This window comes from Bos grunniens, chromosome 12 (assembly GCF_055505025.1).
Source record: "Bos grunniens cultivar Pamir isolate PY7600 chromosome 12, Bosgru_T2T1.0, whole genome shotgun sequence".
NCBI classification, from domain to species: domain Eukaryota; kingdom Metazoa; phylum Chordata; class Mammalia; order Artiodactyla; family Bovidae; genus Bos; species Bos grunniens.
The window spans coordinates 90,954,348-90,968,765 of NC_141176.1; positions in this window are offsets into that span (position 1 = coordinate 90,954,348).

Consider the following 14,418-nt stretch of genomic DNA (forward strand, 5'->3'; position numbering starts at 1 on the left):
AGGTGGGAAGCGCGTCTCAGAGTCCTGGGCTCTCAGAACTGGAAGGAATTATGCACAGAAAGGTGCTCCGAGGAGGCTCCAGCTAAGGACTGAGTTAAATGTCCTGACAATCCACTTACAAGTGAGTTAGAAAATAACAAGGGTCCTCCCTTTTCTCAGCTTCTTTAATTGAAGTGTTTTCTACCTTGGAGGCCCCTTTTGAAATGCAACACTCCTGGGAGCAGTCACACCTTAAATTATCAGCTGACACTTTCTGAGCGATTGGCCAACAGCCCACGGAGAGAAAGAAAGAACGGGATGTAGGCACAGTGCCTGGGGGTGGGGGGAAAGCCGGAGGGAAAGGCAGGGAGAGCGTACTTGATAACCAGACTCCAACTCAAGAGTCTCTGGTACAGTCCAGACTCCTAACCTCGTGGTGCTGGGCTTCGACCGAAAAGATAAATGGCAGCTCCTGTGTTGCTATGCAAGACATTTCAGCACATCTAGGTCATCTCAGAAGCAATTTGAATCTGCGTAAGGGGGGCAGGCAGGAAGGCAAACAACACCAACCCTGAAAACAATGGAAAAATATTGACTTTTGACTTCAAATACATTTAGACGATCCCTGAGGGATGTTTGTATACTGGAGATCAGACTTTAGAAGTAATATAAACACATGTTAAGTAAAGACATTTGTTTGTTGTCGTTCAGTCGCTAAGTCATGTCCAGCTCTTTGTGACCCCATGGACTGCAGCACAACAGGCTTCCTGTCTCCTGGAGTTTGCTCAAGCTCACGTCCACTGAGTCGGTGACCCCATCCAACCATCTCATCCCCTGTTGCCTCCTTTTCCCTTTGCCTTCAATCTTTCCCAGAGTCAGGGTCTTCTCCAATGAGTTAGCTCTTAGCATCAAGTGGCCAAATTATTGGAGCTTCAGCTTAAGCCTTAGTTCTTCCAATCAACATTCAGGGTTGATTTCCTTTAGGATGGACTGGTTGGATCTCCTTGCAGTCCAAGGGACTCTCAAGAGTCTCCTCTAGCACCACAATTCAAAAGAATCAATTCTTTGGCTCTGAGCCTTCTTTATGGTCTAACTCTCACATTCGTACATAAGTACTGAAAAAACCATAGCTTTGACTAGATGGACTTTTGTCAGCAAGTCTTTGCTTGTTCTGCTTTTTAATGGCAAAACACTCCAGTATTCCCGCTGTGAGAACCCCGTGAGCAGAATGAAAAGGTAAAGACATAGTCAACAGAATAGCCAGTACGGATCAACCTACATCCTGAAAACTCACCAGATTCTTCTAACGCTGCAACTAACACGCTCTACCACAAACTGTTGCTAAGAATTTGAAAGATAAATTTCTCTTCTGCTTTAAGAATATATTTTTTTAATTTTTACATAGTAATCAAAAAATTGTTTTCCTTGGGATGAAGACTTTTAAGATCTACTGTTTCAGCAGAATGAAATAATGCCATTTGCAGCAAGATGGCTGTACCTAGAGATTAATAATAGTAAGTGAAGTCAGAAAGAGAAAGACAAACACCTCATGATACCACTTCTACGTGGAATCTGAAGTATGGCACAAGTGAGCTTGTCTGTGAAGCAGAAACAAACTCATGGGCATAGAGAACAGATTTGTGGTTGTCAGGGGAGGGACAGTGGGGCAGGGAGGATGGGGCGTTTGGGATGAGCGGATGCAGACTACTATATATAGAATGGATAAACAATAAGGTCCTACCATATTCAATAACCTATAAAAATCATAATGGAAAGGAATGTGAAAAATAATATATATATATACAAACACATATATTCATAACTGAATCACTTTGTTATACAGCAGAAATTAATACAATACTGTAAATTGACTATACTTTGATAAATTAAAAAAAAGCTCTTTAGCAACTTTCAAATATGCAGCAACTTTAACTATAGTCACCACTCTTTTGGGCTTCCCTGGTGGCTTAGATGGTAAAGCAACCACCTACGATGCAGGAGACCTGGGTTCAGTCCCTGGGTGGGGAAGATCCCCCAGAGGAGGGCATGGCAACCCACTCCAGTCTTCTTGCCTGGAGAATCCCATGGACAGAGGAGCCTGGCGGGCTACAGTCCGCAGGGATGCAGGCAGTCAGACACGACTGAGTGACTGACATACAGACACACACCATGCTTTACATGACATCCCATGTCTAAATATGAAACCTACTTGTACCTTTTCCTAGTACCCTGGCTATAGTTTTCATGCATTACCTTCAAACATCTGCTTGTATTGATGAATTAACGGCAGAAGCTCATCACAGTGCTTTCTTGGAACCATAACCCCTAGAGAAAATAATTCGCTGGGATTTTGTTTTTCATATGTTTCCTATGGACTTCCTGAAAGCAATAGTGCTTAGTAAGCTTTTCAAAGTTTAATTGGGTTTGTAACTGCATTGGTCAACTCTAACGGCCTTAAGTATCACCAAAAGTTGCTGAGCATGGGCTTTGTAAACACATATTTTGTGAATATTAGCTCCATGCATGATCATGGCAGCATACACAGCAAAGACAGAAGATGCCAGAAGTAGCAGCTTCCCAACTCTATTTCCCCATCCATCTGTGTCTCTGTCACCAAGAACCTTCTCACTTTTGCTAACAAGTACCAAAGCAGACCTGAATTTTAATTCTTATTCCTTATTTTCAGCTTCAGATGACCATATTCATGAGCAACAGAAGGGTCAAAACTGTTAGTATCCTTAGACAAGCTTTGCTGTTGTCGTTCAGTCACTACATCATGTCTGACTGTGACCCCATGGACGGCAGCACGCCAGCCTTCCCTGTCCTGCACTATCTCCTGGAGCTTGCTCAAATTCATGTCCATTGAGTCAGTGATGCCATCCAACCATCGCATCCTCTGTCGCCCCCTTCTCCTCCTGCCCTCAATCTTTTCCAATGAGTCAGCCCTTTGCATCAGGTGGCTAAACGACTGGAGCTTCAGCTTCAGCTTCAATCCTTCCAGTGAATACTCAAGGTTGATTTCCTTAAGGATAAACTGGTTTGATCTCCTTGCCATCCAAGGGACTCTCAAGAGTCTTCTCCAGCACTACAATTTGAAAGCATCAATTCTTCAGCACTCAGCCTTCTTTATGGACTAAGTCTCACATCTGTACATGACTACTGAAAAAACCATAGTTTTGAATATGCAGACATTCATTGGCAAAGACAAGCATTAGAATCACTTGAAAGTGAGCTGTAAGAGAAACGATGTTTGTTCTTTAAGCTTCGGTCCAGCAGATGCAGCTGAGCTCCTTCTGTGCAGCAGACAGTGGCTGTGCAAAGACAGGGGCAGGAAGACAGTCGCTGCCCTTTCGGAGCAGCACCATGTGGGTCTGACTCATGAAATAATTGGTGACGTTGGGATTCTGTTGAGAAACACTACTAAGGATCAGGAGAGTTGACTTATAATCTCCGTGTTGCCAATTACCAGGTATGTGACTTCAGACAAGTCACAATGCCCGTCTCACAGGGTTTTCCCCATAAAATGTGCCATTTGGCCACCATGAGATGGTTCCTTTCTCACCCAAAATTGTCTGGTTCCATGTGAGTCAAGTCTAGTTCCGTTCAGTTCAGCTCAGTCGCTCAGTAGTGTCCAACTCTTTGTGACCCCATGAACTGCGGCATGCCAGGCCTCCCTGTCCATCACCAACTCCCAGAGCATATTCAAACTCATGTCCATTGAGTCAGTGCTGCCGTCCATCCATCTCATCCCTTCTCCTCCCAACTTCAATCTTTCCCAGCATCAGGGTCTTTTCCAGTGAGTTGGCTCCTTGTATCAGGTGAGCGAAGTATTGGAGCTTCAGCTTCAGCATCAGACCTTCCAATGAATATTCAGGACTGTTTTCCTTTAGGATGGACTGGTTGGATCTCCATGCAGTCCAAGGGACTCTCAAGAGTCTTCTCCAACACCACAGTTCAAAAACATCAATTCTTTGGCACTCAGCTTTCTTTATAGTCCAACTCTCACATCCATACATTACTACTGGAAAAACCATAGCCTTGACTAGACGGACCTTTGTTGGCAAAGTGATGTCTCTGCTTTTTAATATGCTGTGTAGGTTGGTCATAACTTTACTTCCAAGGAGCAGGCGTCTTTTAATTTCATGGCTACAGTCACCATTCACAGCCCATTCAGGGAGAAACCAGGAGGGTTCATCAGGTGGGTGAAATGAACTACATTTCCTAAACCAACTCAGTTCTGTTTGAATGCTCTCTCTTCTTTCTGAAGGTGCTTAGTTTAGGATCTAAACTGCTCAGGGACACCAGTTCTTTAAACATAGTGTTCAATCACTCAGTCATGGACTGTAGCCCTCCAGGCTCTTCTGTCCATGGAATTCTCCAGGTAAGAATACTGGAGTGGGTAACCATTCCCTTTGCCAGGGGGTCTTCCTGATCCAGGGATCATACCCTGGTCTCCTACATTGCAGGTAGATTCTGGAGGGCTCAACTTCTCATTATGTAAAAAGATCAAAATATCACATCTGATGAGGGAAATGGATAATGATGACCAATATAGTGCCTGGTTAGTACAAGAATTCTACAGAATCCACAGCAACAGTGATTCAACTGATCGTTTTTGATCTCAGTTCAGTTCAGTCGCTCAGTCGTGTCCAACTCTTCGCGACCCCATGGACTGCAACACGCCAGGCCTCCCTGTCCATCACCAACTCCTGGGGCTTACTCAAACTCATGTCCATCGAATCCGTGATGCCTTCCAACCATCTCATCCTCTGTCGTCCCCTTCTCCTCCTACCTTCAATCTTTCCCAGTAGCAGGATCTTTTCCAGTGAGTTAGCTCTTTGCATCAGGTGGCCAAAGTATTGGAGTTTCAGCTTCAGCATCAGTCCTTCCAATGAATGTTCAGAACTGAATATTTGATCTAGGCAACCAAAAATGAGAGGTAGTCCATTGCTATTAGATTTTGGACTTTAAACAATTTTAGGGGATAATTTTATTAGTTAGTCATATAAATACTATACATCTACTCCTATTTCCCTGAATCTCCGTATGAAAGCCTTTGTCTGTAAGATCAGTAAATCTTAGAGAAAGCAGTAAATGTTGAACGATCTGAAAAGGCAAGTCAGAAAAACCCACTTACAAAGGCTTCCATTCTGCCCAAAATGGATGTATTTGTAAGGAACATGGCTGACATGACCTTCTGAAAGTGCAGGACACCCAGCCTACAAGGTCTGCTTTTCAAAGCTTCCATCTGTCCCCACGGCCATTTCTAGTCTGTCAAGAGGAAAAGATGTTCTTCAGCTGTCTGGATGAGGGGTCTCAGAAGGGAACCTGAGACCCTCTCCTTCCATGGAAGCCTGGAGACCGGCTGCCCACCACCCCAGGCCACTGATGGACGGGAAGCCAGACTGCTTCCCAGGCAGCGTCACTTGTGTGCGGTAAACACGGACCCGCTCGTTAAGAGGGTGTCCTGCCTGGCAGCTCACTCACTTCCTTCAGGAGCCAAACCCTCCGTCGCCAGAAATACCAACAACCCTGTGTGCCCATCAGCTCTGAGGTGAGGGCTTATGGATGAGAAGACCCTTTTCATTCTAACAGATTCCCCTGCTATTTGGAGACTAGGAAGGAGGATTCCTACTTAATTTAACACCCCCCTGAACATTGCACTGAGTTGAAAAGATCGTTGTTTTGACGACAAAGTTGACATTTCAAACAGAGGAGCAGCTCACGGTGGGGATGCCTTGGGCTCTGACCCAGCAAACTGGAAGGATTTCACTCAGCTGAGTGCAGGGGCAACTATGAGCCCAGCATAGGGTGTGGTTTCTACAGCATCTGTGCCTCCAGGCTGGGTGGGCTTGGCTGAGCTTCTGAATCTCATCATCTCCTGAAGTATAAAGATCACTGGGAGGTTTATATGCGACAGTGCATTGAAGCGTTTTGCTCTATACCTTAGAGGCTTGCAGTGCAAGGCATATCTATATAATTGTTATTAATACTAAAAAGCCCCAAAAGGGGGCATTATCAGTTTCCTATTGATTTGGGAAAATAGCCACAGTAGTTTCTGGAACTTGATTCATGGTTGACCATGAATTACAGAAAGGGCAAAAAGATAAAATTCCTTAAAATATAAATCTCAAGGGTATGGAATAGAATTAAAGAACCCTGTGAAACTGAACACAAATCATGGTTTGTTTTCAAGGAAAATTGTGCTTGAATTACCAACCTAAATATTTCAATACGCTTTGGAGAGACACATGTTTTCTTGGGATGATAAAATATGTATTTTGCAAAAAAAAAAAAAAATAGAAGGCATATCCAAAAGGACGGAAATATATATATTTCCGTGGGATCTCCGATCTTTGTTGTGGCATGCAGGATGGTGCCCTGCAGCATGTGGGATCCAGTTCCCTAACCAGGGACTGACCCTGGCCCCCTGCATTGGGAGTGCAGAGTCTAGGCCACGAGACCACTGGGTAAGTCCCTCAAATCTATTTCTGAATGCTGTTATCCATCCATACTGCCCCCACTTAATGGAGATACATCACCACTGTGCTGACCACCAGGGCAAAACCCTGTCTATACTTCAGGGTTAGTTTTGCACTTGGAATTCACAGTTGGTCTCACATACCCACTGTGTACTGAGTAGTAAACAGTTCTCAGAACTTCGTAAAAACCAGTAGAAGAGAGAGCCTACTGCCTTTGGAGGAGGAAATTAGTGCCATGTGTGATATTTGTAATAAATGTCGATGGAATCCAGAACGAGAATTTGCCTTCGGGATGAATAGGTGAATTGGTAGGACCTGTGGTAACAGAGGTCATGAACTCCTGGGCAGAGTCTGGTCAAGGTCAGCGATAAAGGGCCAGCCACGGGGTTTGGAAGGCCTATGATCTCATCAGGAAACCTCAGCTTCCCACTGCAACACTGCTCACCGTGGACAATGGGTCCACCTTGGAAGAGCTGGACCTCGTTAGCTGCACCAAGGTCAGACCTGAGAAGCCAAAGAACAGCAACGCACCAGACCTGGCATCTGGTCACGCACACCCCTGAGCAGAGGTCAAGTCCTCTGCCAACTGTGATTCTGCAGACAGCCCGCTCACCCCCAGCTGGTGGCAGGAGGATCAGAGTTTACCACCTTTTGGAGAGAGTGTCTGATTTTGCTCCAAATATCTGAATATACGTTTGAAGCCAGAGTGCCCAAGTCACCTGGCCACATTTCCACATCCATGCACCGGTTGCTCACGGTCAACCCGGCAGGCACCGGGGCCTGGGGGGACAGAGAGAGACATCCACAGTCTCCCTTCTGTCTGCAGTGCAGACCATGTGACGGGGACGATACAAGAAACAGTTACTCAAATTCCGCTGCTAAATATGAACCCTGAATGGAGGCCCCCTTGTCCCCCAGGTTATCAGCTAAAGAGAAGGGGCTCAACCATGTGACGAGGTGGAAGCTCTGACAACTGACCTTGTGGATCTCAGAGGCTGGAAAGGACCAGGGCCTGGTAGGGGTTGGGGAGGGCCCCTGAAGAGGAGGGGTCGCAGCAGAGCTTTGAAGGAGAAGGGTCCGTGTAGGCAAAGTGGAAGGGTAGTCCTTCAGAACCACCACCACTGCCCCGCCAAATGTAAAACCAGCCTTTCCCGTTTTTGATCGGTCTTTGTCAGCATCATTTACCCCTAAGATTCTGTGCAAATGAAAAACATTACAAGCAATCAGTAATTAAAGATAATTGCTTCAGTGGAAGAGATTTTTGTTTTCCTAACCTCCTCTCTCTCTGCAGAAAGGCAGCTCTCGGTTACACCTGCTGTGGGAGACTTTGCCCGGCTCACTTTAAAGAAGAAGTCGCTGTTTGATTTGGTTTCTTGTCCTCGACATGTCGGCCCCGGTCTCTTGCCTCTCCATTCCAGAGAGAAAAAATAAAAGAACAAGGCTCTTTAAACATCAGAGTGATGGCTGCTTACATATACAGCCTCAATATTTTATACAACAGCCACTTAGGAAAATGCGCAAGAATCTCCCAGCTGGCAGCTTTCATTTGGCAGGTGCACCTCCACTGAACCAATCACTTCTGATTTGGCTGCAACTCGTTTGGCTCTTCTGGCTGCATTGCACCAGTGTGTTTTTATTTCAAAAGGTCATTCACCTCTTCCACGGTTCAAAGGGACCATTTTGTTCATTTAAAGGGTGACTGTAATGATATATGAAGACACAGCCAAGGACCATGAGTTAGAATTGTGAGCAAAGCTTGTAGGAAAACCTAGGAACGCAAACCACAGAACACACAAAAAATAAGTTAAAATATCATTCCTTCATTTAAAAAAAGTGAAAAACACATTTCTAAACCACACTGTATGAGTTTTACTCTGTACTAAAATTAATAATCACACGTGCTATAAATACTTCATTTATCTATTTAATCCACATTCTGCACTGGCTGCATATTCTAGCTGCCTGCTCGATTTAACTAACCCACAGCAAATGAAAACAGAGATGTATATAAATTTGGTTTGTACATCGATTGTGATGGAGTCCACAACTAAACTCAGGTCTGACTTGATCAACTGGATAGTCATGTATCTTTCCCACCTCCGGGGGCGGGAGATGAAGGGGGCCTAATGAAACGGTCGTAAGTGACTGTACTGCTCTCTGCACGACAGGCCAGTGGATCAAAAGACTAGTTGCTGGTACAAGGAATAGCAATTTTATTTAGAAAGCCAGTCAACTGAGACAATGGGGGACTAGCACCCCAGACCCATTTTCCCTGAGTGAGAATTCAGGCCACTTTTATACTGGAAGGGGAAGGGGTCAAATCCTGGTTCTGGTCAGCCTTCAGAAGGGATGTGCCAGTTTCTTCCTTCCTGCATCCGTTCACAGGTGGGCCAGGTCAGGATGTCTCCTGTGAGCCAAAGAAAGGTATTTTAGCTTAGCCCTCATTACCTGGGAGGCAGGGTTCCCAGAGATGGGCCTACATGTAGAAGTTAAACTTACAGGCAACACCCCTTTACTGATGAACTTGGAATAGGATACAAAGGTTCTTCCCTAGGGAATTCCCTGGTGGTGTGGTGGATAAGAATCCGCCTGCCAGTGTAGGGGACACGGGTTCGATCCCTGGCCAACCGTAGGCTACATTCAGGTAACACAGGTGGCCGTCACTTGGTGGGACCATATTAAGATATTTGATTTACATGAGATCTTTATAATCAGACTACTGTGGTTTTCACAGATGTTTGGCCTGTAAAAATGTTGAAGTTAACAATTTATTTATGCTACCATCCACCTGTATTTACAGAGACCACGAGGCAGAAAACAGAACCACTTGGGGGCTGAAAAGAATTTGAATGAGCTCCACCACTGACTGTCGTGGAGCTTTCCAATCCGGTCCTTTCTGAGCCTGACCTTCCTCGGGTGTGAAAATGCAGGCGCTATGACCTAGGGCAGAGCTGGCGGGACCACCAGGCTCACGTGGATGGAAGAAGGGCTGAGCACGCTGCCTGGCAGGACAGACACGCTGACCCACGGGTGGGGCTCACTGGCGCCCTGCCCCTCAGAACCCCCCACCCCACATGGTCCCAGCAGCAAACACAAGCATTGACAGGTGTGTGTCTGACCCTTGGGCAGGTGTGCTGGGCTGGGAGCGGAAGTCAGGCATCTCAACATCTGTATTTATCCACCAACTGACACCCTGCCATCTCTCTCTCCCCAAGCTCAGCCTGAATATGGGGGTGAGGTGGCGGGGAGCCCATGCTCCCTTCTGGGAGGGAGTGCAGAGGCCCTGTGGACACGAATGCAAATGCACCGGGGTAATTGCCGCCAGGCGCTGCCAGCCAAGCCTTTCCTGTTACTCATGGGCTCAGCTGATGCAGGCCCTGTTCACAAACACAGCATCCATGCCAGGACTTGGACCCAACAGCACCTCGAGCACAAACCAGAACAAGCTGCACTAATTTGCCTGAACCCCAAATGGAGCCAAATTCGAAGCTTTATTTTTGAAACTGCTAGTAGCAGAGAACCACAGCTTCAAAAACACCAGGAAAAGAGCCTCAACCAGGCATTATGACAGGAAAGATGCCTGAAATCTATTTCAGTGTGAAAATGCCATGGCGTTCTTACTCTCCTTTCTAAAACTGCTGAATCCATTATTGAAATGGTAACCTACATCATCTGACAGCCCCTACATGGAGCCACACTTCATTTACCCTAAGATCTCTCAATCAAGTGGAGACATAATCAGTGTGATCAATTTAGGGATTTCTACAGTATCTATTCCTGTGACACATTAAATCTATGTCTCTATAAGAGAAGTAATTGATTTTTTTCCCAAAGCAGGATTTTTTTTTTTTTTTTTCAGTTCCAAGAACAGCTGAGGGCTGCAGAACTGAGCAGATGGCCCCACGGAAGAATCTGCTCGGTAGATAAGATAGTTTATAAGAAATATTGTACATCCTGAATAACTGTCAGACTAGGTCACTTTCGCTATTGGATTGGACTATACCAAAATATTTAAGGTCTCAATTTTTCCAGAGTTCACAGTAACTTTCCTGCCTAGACCTTGACTTAAGCTTGGATTTTCCCTCATTCACAGAACCTGGCCTGTGACCGCATCTGGGGATCCAGTTGTTACTCTGTTGACCGCACTGGGGTCTTTACCACGTCTGACCTGAGTAAAAGGTTGTTGTTCAGTCACTAAGTCATGTCTGACTCTTTATGACCCCATGGACTACAGCATGCCAGGCTTCCCTGTCCTTCACTATCTCCCAGAGCTGGCTCAAATTCATGTCCATTGAGTCAGTGATGCCATCTAAACATCTCATCCTCTGTCATCCCCTTCTCCTCCTGCCCTCAGTCTTTCCCAGCATCAGGGTCTTTTTCAATGAGTCAGCTCTTTGCATCAGGTGACCACAGTAGGAGCTTCAGCTTCAGCATCAGTCCTTCCAATGAAGATTCAGGGTTGATTTCCATTAGGATTGACTGGTTTCATCTCCTTGCAGTCCAAGGGACTCTCAAGAGTCTTCTCCAGCACAATTCAAACACATCAATTCTTCAGGGCCCAGCCTTCTTTATGGTCCAACTCTCACATCCATACACGACTATAGTAAAAACCATAGCTTTGACTATATGGACCTTTGTTGGCAAAGTGATGTCTAGCTGATGCTGTCTAGGTTCTGGGTAGTAGACGCCTAAAGATAAGGTTCAAAGACTTAGCCAAGCCCTGAAGCAGAATAAGACTAAGTGACTTTGTAACTCCTCAGAAAAGCACAGCAAGGTGTTTATCAGAGAAAAGAGATGCGCCTTACTAAAGACAGAACACTATCTTGGTCCAAGAAAACAGTAGACTATCTTCTCTCTGGCCGTGATGGGCAGCCTCTACCTTGAACGGCAAATTTGCAGATTAATGAAGACAGTAAAATACGGCGTACCCTGCTGCCTCCAGGTGCGATATTTTATTCATGCCAGAGCTGTGGGAGCCTTGATTTATACGGACTTTCATTAATAGGCAAAATTCAGTGTGAAGGATTCACCTCCGGGCTCCCTTAAATTCAACACTCGGTCAAACGTGATGGGTGTGCCCCCTACTAAGGTGATACTTCCCAAGAAGACAAAGAAAAAACACGGGGAAAGGAACGACAAGCAGGTTAGAAAGGTGGTCAGATGAAACCATTTGAGCAGCTGGAATAAATTCTGCAGATCCCAGTATGGCCCTGACTGTCCCAGTCATAGAACAGCACTGGTCTACGGTGGAGTCATTCTACTTTATTTCTTTTTTTTTTTTTTTTAATTTTATTTTATTTTTAAACTTTACATAATTGTATTAGTTTTGCCAAATATCAAAATGAATCCGCCACAGGTATACATGTGTTCCCCATCCTGAACCCTCTTCCCTCCTCCCTCCGCATACCATCCCTCTGGGTCGTCCCAGTGCACTAGCCCCAAGCATCCAGTATCGTGCATTGAACCTGGATTGGCATCTCGTTTCATACATGATATTTTACATGTTTCAATGCCATTCTCCCAAATCTTCCCACCCTTTCCCTCTCCCATAGAGTCCATAAGACTGTTCTATACATCAGTGTCTCTTTTGTTGTCTCGTACACAGGGTTATTGTTACCATCTTTCTAAATTCCATATATATGCGTTATTATACTGTATTGGTGTTTTTCCTTCTGGCTTACTTCACTCTGTATAATAGGCTCCAGTTTCATCCACCTCATTAGAACTGATTCAAATGTATTCTTTTTAATGGCTGAGTAATACTCCATTTTACTTTATTTCTTAAAAGTTGTACTCCCAAGTTGTTGGGGGTTTTTTTTTGAAGTAGAAGGCAATGGCACCCCACTCCAGTACTCTTGCCTGGAAAATCCCATGGATGGAGGAGCCTGGTGGGCTGCAGTCCATGGGGTCGCTAGGAGTTGGACATGACTGAGCGACTTCCCTTTCACTTTTCACTTTCATGCATTGGAGAAGGAAATGGCAACCCACTCCAGTGTTCTTGCCTGGAGAATCCCAGGGACAGGGGAGCCTGGTGGGCTGAAGTCTATGGGGTCACACAGAGTCGGACACGACTGAAGCGACTTAGCAGCAGCAGCAGCATACTTGATTTACAATGTTGAGGTAATTCCTGGTGTATAGCACAGTGATTCAATTATACGTATACATATATGTATTCTTTTCCATTATGATTTATTGTTGTGTTCAGTTGCTTGGTCGCATCCAACTCTTTGCAACCCCGTGGACTAAAGTGCGCCAGGCTTCCCTGTTCTTCACTACCTCCCGGCATTTGCTCCAACTCATGTCCACTGAGTTGGTGATGCCATCCAACCGTCCCATCCTCTGTTGCCCCCTTCTCCTCTTGCCCTCAGCCTCTATTAACGTAATATACGATGTAATAAAGGTTGATTACAAGATACTGAGTGCAGTTCCCTGGCTATGCAGTTCCTTGCTGTTTATCTTTTACATGCAGTCGTGTATCTGCTAACCCCAAGCTCCACGTTCACGCCTGCCCGCACTTTCCCCTTGGTAGCCTGAAGTTTGTTTTCTGTGTCTGTGGGTCTGTTCCTATTTGGTAAGTAATTTCCGTGTATCATTGTTATAGATTCCATCCGTAGGTGACAGCACATGTTTACCTTTCTCTGTCTGACTTAGAATGACCATCTCTAGATCCATCCATGGTGCTGCAAAAGGCATTACTTCACTCGCTTTTGTGACTCAGCAAGACTCTGCTGCATACACGGATATATACGCGCCACATCCTCTTCATCCCCCCTGCTGTCGATGGGCCTCCGGGTCGCGTTTGCATCTTGGCTGCTGTAAACAGTGCTGCTGTGAACACTGGGGGCTTGTATCTTCAGATCAGAGCTTTCTCAGGCTCTCTGCCCAGGAGTGGAATTGCTAGACTACAGGACAATCCTATTTTTTTTTTTGTAGGAACCTCCATACTGTTTTCCATGATGGCTTCACTTCGTACATTACATTCCTACCGACGGTGTCGGGGCAGCGGGGGTTATCTTTTCAGTAGAGACATTTAAAAACTCAGATAGCTAATATATGGTGTCAGATGTTTGAAAACGTGTGATTTACTTTCTCCATTAATTGTGAATGCTTTGCAATTTGCCCCAAGCTTTTAAGAAGCTCTAACTGACCCTATGCAGAAACTCAATTACAAATTTTATCATCATTTCTATACTCAAGTGCTTGATTTCTTTAGGTTCGGAGCTTTCATTCATTCACTCACTCATTCACTTGCTTCCGAGCCCGAGAGCAGAATTGCAGGGAGGTATAAAACCATGTGCCTGCGTGCTAAGTCACTTTAGTCAAGTCCAAGTCTTTGCGACCCTATGGACTGCAGACCACCAGGTTCTTCTGTCCATGGGATTCTCTAGGCGAGAATACTGGAGTAGGTTGCCATTTCCTCCTCCAGGGATCTTCCCAACCCAGGGATTGAACCCGTGGTTCCTGCATTGGCAGGAGGGTTCTTTACCACAAGGGCCATCTGGGAAGCAACTATATAGGGCCCTCCAAATTGATTATTTTTACTTTTCTAACCATCAGATGTAACTCAAACTCACAGACTTGGAAAATGAACTCACGGTTGCCAGGCGGAGGGAAGACTTAAAGACTTCGGGAAGGTCACGTACACGTTGCCATACTTAAAATGGGTAACCAACGAAGACCTGTTGTACAGCACGTGGAGCTCTGCTCAACACTGTGCCAGCCGAGACGGGAAGGGAGTTTGGGGAGAATGGATACATATATGTATATGTCTGAGTTCCTTCACTGTTCACCTGAAACTATCACAACACTGCTCATCAGCTATACCCCAATACACAATGCTTTTGTTGTTAAAAAAAAAAAGTAACTCAAGTACATAAATCTGCCAAGAAAGGAAGTGGGTGTTAAGTGTTCTGATAGAGTGGGACAGGGAAGTGGGACCCCATGGAATCTGAAGTCC